Consider the following 6892-nt stretch of genomic DNA (forward strand, 5'->3'; position numbering starts at 1 on the left):
GGGCTTCTTTCCATTCTTAATGAAGCGAGATTACCTCTTCCATCTCCTTGAAGAATGGGATTGGTATTTTTATTGGGATTGCGTTGAACGTGTAAATTGCCTTTGGTAGTATTGCCATTTTCACAATATTGAGTCTTCCTATCCATGAGCAAGGGATATTCTCCCACTTCTCCAGGTCTCTTTTTGTTTCTTGTAGGAGTGTTTTGTAATTTTCTTTGAATAGATCCTTTGTGTTTCTTGGTAGATTTATTGCCAAGTATTTAATCTTGTGATTCACTATTGTGAAGCGTATTGTTTTTCTTAGTTCTGGCTCTGCATTCTCTTTGTCACTGTAGAGAAATCCAACTTATTTTTGTGTGTTGATCATGTATCCTGCTACTTTTCTGAATCGGTAAACTATGTCCAATTGTTTTCTTGCTGAGTCTTTAGGGTTTTTTAAGTATAGTATCATATCATCTGCATAAAGAGATAATTTTTCCTCCTCTTTGCAAAGTTGGGTACCTCTTATATCCTTCTCTTCTCTTATTGCTATCACGAAGACTTCCAATACAATATTGAATATGAGAGATGAGAGTGGGCATCCTTGCCTAGTTCCTGTTCTTAAAGGGAATGCCTTTAACCTCTCTCCGTTGAGAACAATGTTGGCTCTTGGGTTTCCATAAATACTTTTTACTATGTTGAAGAAATTCCCCTCTAATCTTATTTTGTTGAGTGTTTTAATCAGGAAAGGGTGTTGGATTTTGCTAAAGGCCTTTTCTGCATCAATTGATAGGATAATGTGGTTCTTTTTCTTTGCTTTGTTAATGTGATGAATTACATTGATTGTTTTCCTTATGTTGAATCTTCCTTGTATACCTGTTATAAATCCCACTTGATCATGGTGAATTATTTCTTTGATGTATTGTCGAATTCTATTGGCCAGTATTTTTGCATCTATGTTCATAAGACATACTGGCGTACAGTTTTCTATTTTGGTGGTGTCCTTTCCTGGATTTGGTATCAAGGATATGCTTGTTCATAGAACGAATCTGAGAGAATTCCATCTTTCTCTATTTCCTGAAATTGTTTATGTAGAATTGGTGACAGTTATTCTCCGAATGTTTGATAAAATTCACTTGTAAAACCATCTGGCCCAGGGCTTTTTTTGGTTGGAAGTTGTTGTATTGCCTTGTCAATTTCTTCCTTTGTAATGGGTCTGTTCTGATGTTCAATTTCAGTTTCTGTTCGTTTAGGTAGGTTGTGCATTTCTAGGTATTTGTCCATTTCCTCTAGGTTTGCATATTTGTTTGAGTATAATTTTTTATAATATTCTAATGTTGGCTTTTTTATTTTAGTTGGTTCTGTTGTGATGTTGCCTGATTCATCTCTGATTTGCATTATTTGTGTCTTCTCTTTCTCTTCTTTTGTGAGTTTTGCTAATGGTTTTCGATTTTATTGACCATTTCAAAGAACCAACTCCTAGTTTTGTTGATAGTTTCAATTGTTTTTCTGTTTTCTATTTCATTTATTTCTGCTCTGATTTTTATAATTTTTCGTTTTTTAGAGGGTGTCGGGTTTTCTTGCTGTTCTTTTTCAATTTGCTGAAGATGTTGAGTTAGAGAGTCAATGGTTAATTTTTCTTGCCTTTTTATGTGTTTAATTATTGCTATAAATTGACCTCTGATTACTGCTTCGAGTGTTTCCCAGAAGTTTTGGTAAGTGGTGTTTTCATTGTCATTAGTTTCCAGAAACTTTTAAATTTCATTTTTTATTTCTTCTAGTACCCAGTTGTTTTCAAGCAAGGAGTTGTTCACCTTCCAAATGCATATTTTTTTCTACTTTATCTTCTTATTATTAATTTCTAATTTTGTAGCATTATGGTCTGAAAAGATGTTTGTATTATTTCTATGTTTTTGAATTTATTGATGCTTGCCTTGTGTCCTGGAATGTGATCTATTCTGGAGAATGCTCCATGTACATTGGAGAAGAAGGTATATGTGGGGTATTTTTTGTGCGTTAGCCTATAAGTACCTGTGAGGTCAAGTTGGTTTATTGTGTGGTTTAATTCTTGAGTATCTTTGTTGAGTTTCTTTCTGGTAGTTCTGTCTTTTCTTGAGAGGGGTGTATTGAAGTCTCCAAGTGTTATAGTGGTGTTGTCTATTTCCTTTTTCAGTTTTGTTAATGTTTGTTTTATGTATTTTGCAGGTCTTTCCTTTGGTGCATAGATATTTATTATTGCTATGTCCTCTTGTTCTATTGACCCTTTCAGCATTATATAGTGACCTTTCTTGTCCTTTGTGATCGTTTTTACATTGATATTTATTTTATCAGAGATTAATATCGCTACTCCTGCTTTTTTCTGGTTGTTGTGCTTGGTATATTTTTTCCCACACTTTTATTTTTAGTCTGTCTTTATCTTCATTTTTCAGGTGTGTCTCTTGTAGACAACATATTTATGGATTTTGGTTATTATCCAGTCTGTTACTCTTTTTCTCTTCAGTGGTGCATTTAAACCATTCACATTCAGTGTGATTATTGAGAGGCAAGGTTTTATTGCTATCATTGTGTTGAGTTATTTTTGGTGTTGTTACTAGTTACTTTGGTCCACGATGCTTTCTGTGGTATATCTGTAAGAAGGACATCTCTGAGTCTTTCCTGCAATGCTGGTCTTGTTTTTACAAACTCTCTTAGGTTCTGCTTTTCTGGGAATATCTTGATCTGTCCTTCATATTTGATGGATACTTTTGCTGGGTACAGTATTCTTGGTTGACAGTTGTGTTCTTTAAGTGTTTGATTTATGTCCTTCCACTCTATTCTTGCTTGCATGGTTTCTTTTGAGAAATCGGCACTTAATCTTATCTGCTCACCCTTATTGGTTTCTCTTTGTTTCTCCCTTACTGCTTTCAAGATTCTTTCCTTATCTTTGGTTCTGGCAAATTTAACTATGATATGCCTTGATGTTTTTCTTTTGGGGTCTAGTCTATATGGTGTTCTCTGAGCTTCTTGTATATATATTCTCGATTTTTCATTATGTCAGGGAAGTGTTCCTTTAATAATTCTTCCACAATTTTTTCAGTGCCTTTACTTGCTTCTTCCTTTTGTGGGATTCCAGTGATGCCCATGTTATTTCTCTTGATGGTATCCCGCATTATTCTTAGGTTTTCTTCCTTTTTCCTTCCTTTTTGAGTCTGCTTTTTGCTCTAGCAGACCAGTGGTGACAATTTTGTCTTCTATTTCACTGGTTATGTGTTCCATCTCTTCAACCCTGCTCATGTGTCCCTCCATCATGTTGACAGCATCTGAAACATTGGACCTCATATTTTGGATACTGTTTTCTTGTTTTTCCAGTGCCACTAATGCCTCGTTTGTTTTCTCTACATTGTTCTGGACTGCTTTTTTTTAGCTCCTCCTGGTTTTTGCTTGTAGTATCCTGTAATTCTTCAAGTTTGTCTTTCATCCATTGAAAATATTCAATCATTTTTCTTTTAAATTTTGTGTCAGAAAGTTCCATCAGACTTCCTGGCTTCAGGAAATCCATTGATACTGTGTCACCCTTTGGGGGTGATGTCTTGCTTTGTGCTTGTGTATTGTGTGGGATAGCTTGCTATCTTCGAGACTTTGATATGTTCTTAATCTGAAGACAATGCTCTAGAGGGCAATTGTGTAGCTATCCCACTTGTGTTTTTCTCTGAACTTCTGACTCCAGGGAATTGTCAGTTCAGAGCCTGTGAGTGCAGCCTCTTGTAGGTAAGACAGGTCAAGGTGCTCCGGATTAAAGGCAGGTTGATTAACCGGACATGTAGACACAGGTGTGGATCCAAATGGGGTAGGGCATGCACGTGGGTGGGGCCATCACTCAGACCTCAGTTGTCTGGGTGTGCTTACAATTGGGGCCCTATTCAAATTCCAGCTGTCTATCTCCCACCCAGTGGTTTTCATTCAGTGGTCCCTGTCCAGTGGCGCTCATGTAGGTGCCTTTGCACAGTGGCTCCTGCCCTGGCAGGGTCCTGAGTCCAAGGGGACCCAACAAGACAAAGTCAAATTCCCACCAACCCACTCGCCTCTTGTTGGTCTGCAGTGTCCACAAAAGTTCAATCAAATTGCCACTGTCCTGCTGGATCCTGGGAAGTTGGCGTGGCCCGAGAGAGCTCAGCCAAATTCCCACCCGTGGGTTCACCCTTGGATACTCTTCTAGACAACTGACGGTGCCCAAGAAAACCCAATTAGGATCCTACCAGCCTTTCTCGTGGCAGATCAGTCCCACAGTAGCTCGACTGGTGGCTTCAGATGATGGCTGGATCCACGGTGTGCCTTTGTGTGTTGACTCAGAATCATATTGTCCATGGCTGTTGGTAGGTCTCTTTGCTGCGTGGAGGAGTCTCTAGTGGCCCTGGAGCACTGCCAGGGGTCCAGAGCTGTGGCAAGGTCACCAGGGTGTGCCTGAAGTGCGGGGGCACGAGATGGTGGTGGGGTGGTTTCCCTGAACAGGATGCTGTGGCAAGTGTGGGGGTGTGGGGCTTGGGCCCTGCTGGGAGTTAGGGGTTGCAGTCTGTTGCCAGATATTTAGCTGCAAAGTCACCAGTCCTCAGCAAATAAGACTTCCTGGGCTGCCGCCTTCTGAGTGTGGTGCCTTTTGTTTTCTTTTTTTTTTTTTAAACATAACTCAGTTTTATTTCCCCTTTTGTTTTCTTGATGTTGAGATGTAATTCATGCTGAAGTTTGCAGTCTCAGCAAGTAGTTCAAGTCTTCTTTACTTTATGGAAGCTAGGTTATGCCATATGCATAATGCAAGTTATTGATGAGTCTTCCTCTAATCTTGATCCACATTTTTTTTCCAGAAAGTCCAGCTTCTCAAATCATTTGTTCAGCACACACATTAAATATATATGGTTGTTGCTGTTACGTGCTGTCTAGTTATAGACGACTCATAGCGACCCTATTAACGAAAGGCCTGAGCACTGTTCCTACATAGAGTTTCTGGAGGCAAGTCATTTCGGAAATGGATGCCACTCCTGCTTCCAGGCTTGTTTTAATCGGGAAGCTCCAGCAAACACTGTCCTCCATGGGTACCCATTACCACGTTTGGCACATCACTGTCACAGTGTTCAGCATCACAGCAACAATGAGTTACCTCTGTACAGCAATGCACAGACCAGTGCTTTACCACCTAGAAGAATGTTTGACAGGAAAACGATTTGAACCCGGCCTGAGGGCCGCAGATTAAAATCACCCACCTTCAGCTTGGTAGCATAACTTTCTGTCCACTAGGCCAACATATATATATGGAGGGAGAAAGAGAGACACAGAGAGAGAGAGAGAAAGGATATAACACTGATGCACATCTTCCCTGAACAAGATGCACATCAGGATTTCTATTTATTTCTGAGTTCTCAATTCTATTCCTTGGTCTATGTATCTGTTGCTATACTTCTGTGAAGCTGTTTTAATTAATGTGACTCTTAGCAAATGTTGAGATCAGGAAGTGTAGTCTCCTAATTTGTCTTTCTTTTGCAGTTGTGTTTTTCTTGTATGGGGTCCCTTTTCTTTCCTTATAGAATTGGTGACTGCTTTAACCACTCTTAGAAGAATGATTTGCAGGATCTGAATCATTATTGTATTGAACCACTAGAATACTTTTGGCAGTATTGAGAGTTTTAAAATGTTGTCTTCTGATCCATGTATATCCTTCCCTTGATGTAGGTCTCTTTTAGTTTCTTGCAGAAGTGTTTTGTAGTTTTCTTTTTATACATTTTTAAATTTTTGTTAGATTTGTTCTTAAGTATTTAATAATTTTGGTGGATATTGTAAATGGCATTGTTTTATTTCATTGTCCAAGTCCTTTTTTTATAAAAAAATATAGATTTCTTTAAAAAGTTTGAATACATTGTTTTTGACACAAGTTCATTCTTATTTCCTTCACCCTCCCACTCACTGAATTGTGCACTTCTTTAATTAACAACCAACACCCCACCCCAGCCCATCTTCGCACCTTTGCTTCCACCCCTTCCTCCTTGGATCCTCATACTAATACTCATTCTACAGTAACAGTTTTATACAGTATTGTGGGGCTTAGTTAGTTCACTCAGAATAATGCTTTGCAGTATCTTTCAAGTTAGGTAGCACTTTACAAAATCATTGCTCCTGAGTGCTGTATAGTATTCTGTTGTATGAATGTACCACAACTTCTCAACTTCTCAAGTCATTCATTTGTGGTTGGACATCTGTGCTGTTTCCATGTTCTGCTATAAACATTGGTGTACAAATCTCTGTTTCAGTCTCAGTTCTTATTTTCTTTGGGTATATTCCAAGCAATGGAATAGCTGGGTCATATGGAATTTCTATGTTCAGCTTTTTGAGGACGCATCAAACTGCCTTCCATAGTGTTTGGCCAATTGTACAATCCCACCAAGAATGTATAAGAGTTCTTATCTCGCCACATCCTCTTCAACATTTATTACTTTTTGTCCTGTTAAACTTTGCCACTCCTACTGGAGTGAGATGATATCTCATTGTGGTTTTGATTTGCAGCTCTCTTATTGCCAGTGATTTTGAGAATTTCTTCTTGTGTCTGTTGTCCATTTGAAAGTCTTCCTCTGTGATAACTCTTTCTATATCTTTTGAGCACTTTGTAATCTGGTTATCAATCTTTTTCTTGTGGAGATCCATGTCCAAGTTCTTTTTGTTTCTATGGAGTATTCAAATTATTTTTGTACCTACAACCAGGAGAAGATAACGTAGCTGAATGGGATCTTCTAAGACTCAAATCCCTATGCGCATCCAAAAACTTCTCCAATAGGGTAAAAAGGGAAGCCACTGACTGGGAAAAAGTATTCGATAATAAAATATCAGATAAGGGACTTATATCCAGAATTTATGAAATACTTGAGCACCACAACAAGATAAAGGTAAATAA

The sequence above is a fragment of the Elephantulus edwardii genome, unplaced genomic scaffold (assembly GCF_000299155.1).
Source record: "Elephantulus edwardii isolate Elephantulus edwardi_28Jun2011 unplaced genomic scaffold, EleEdw1.0 scaffold00310, whole genome shotgun sequence".
NCBI lineage: Eukaryota > Metazoa > Chordata > Mammalia > Macroscelidea > Macroscelididae > Elephantulus > Elephantulus edwardii.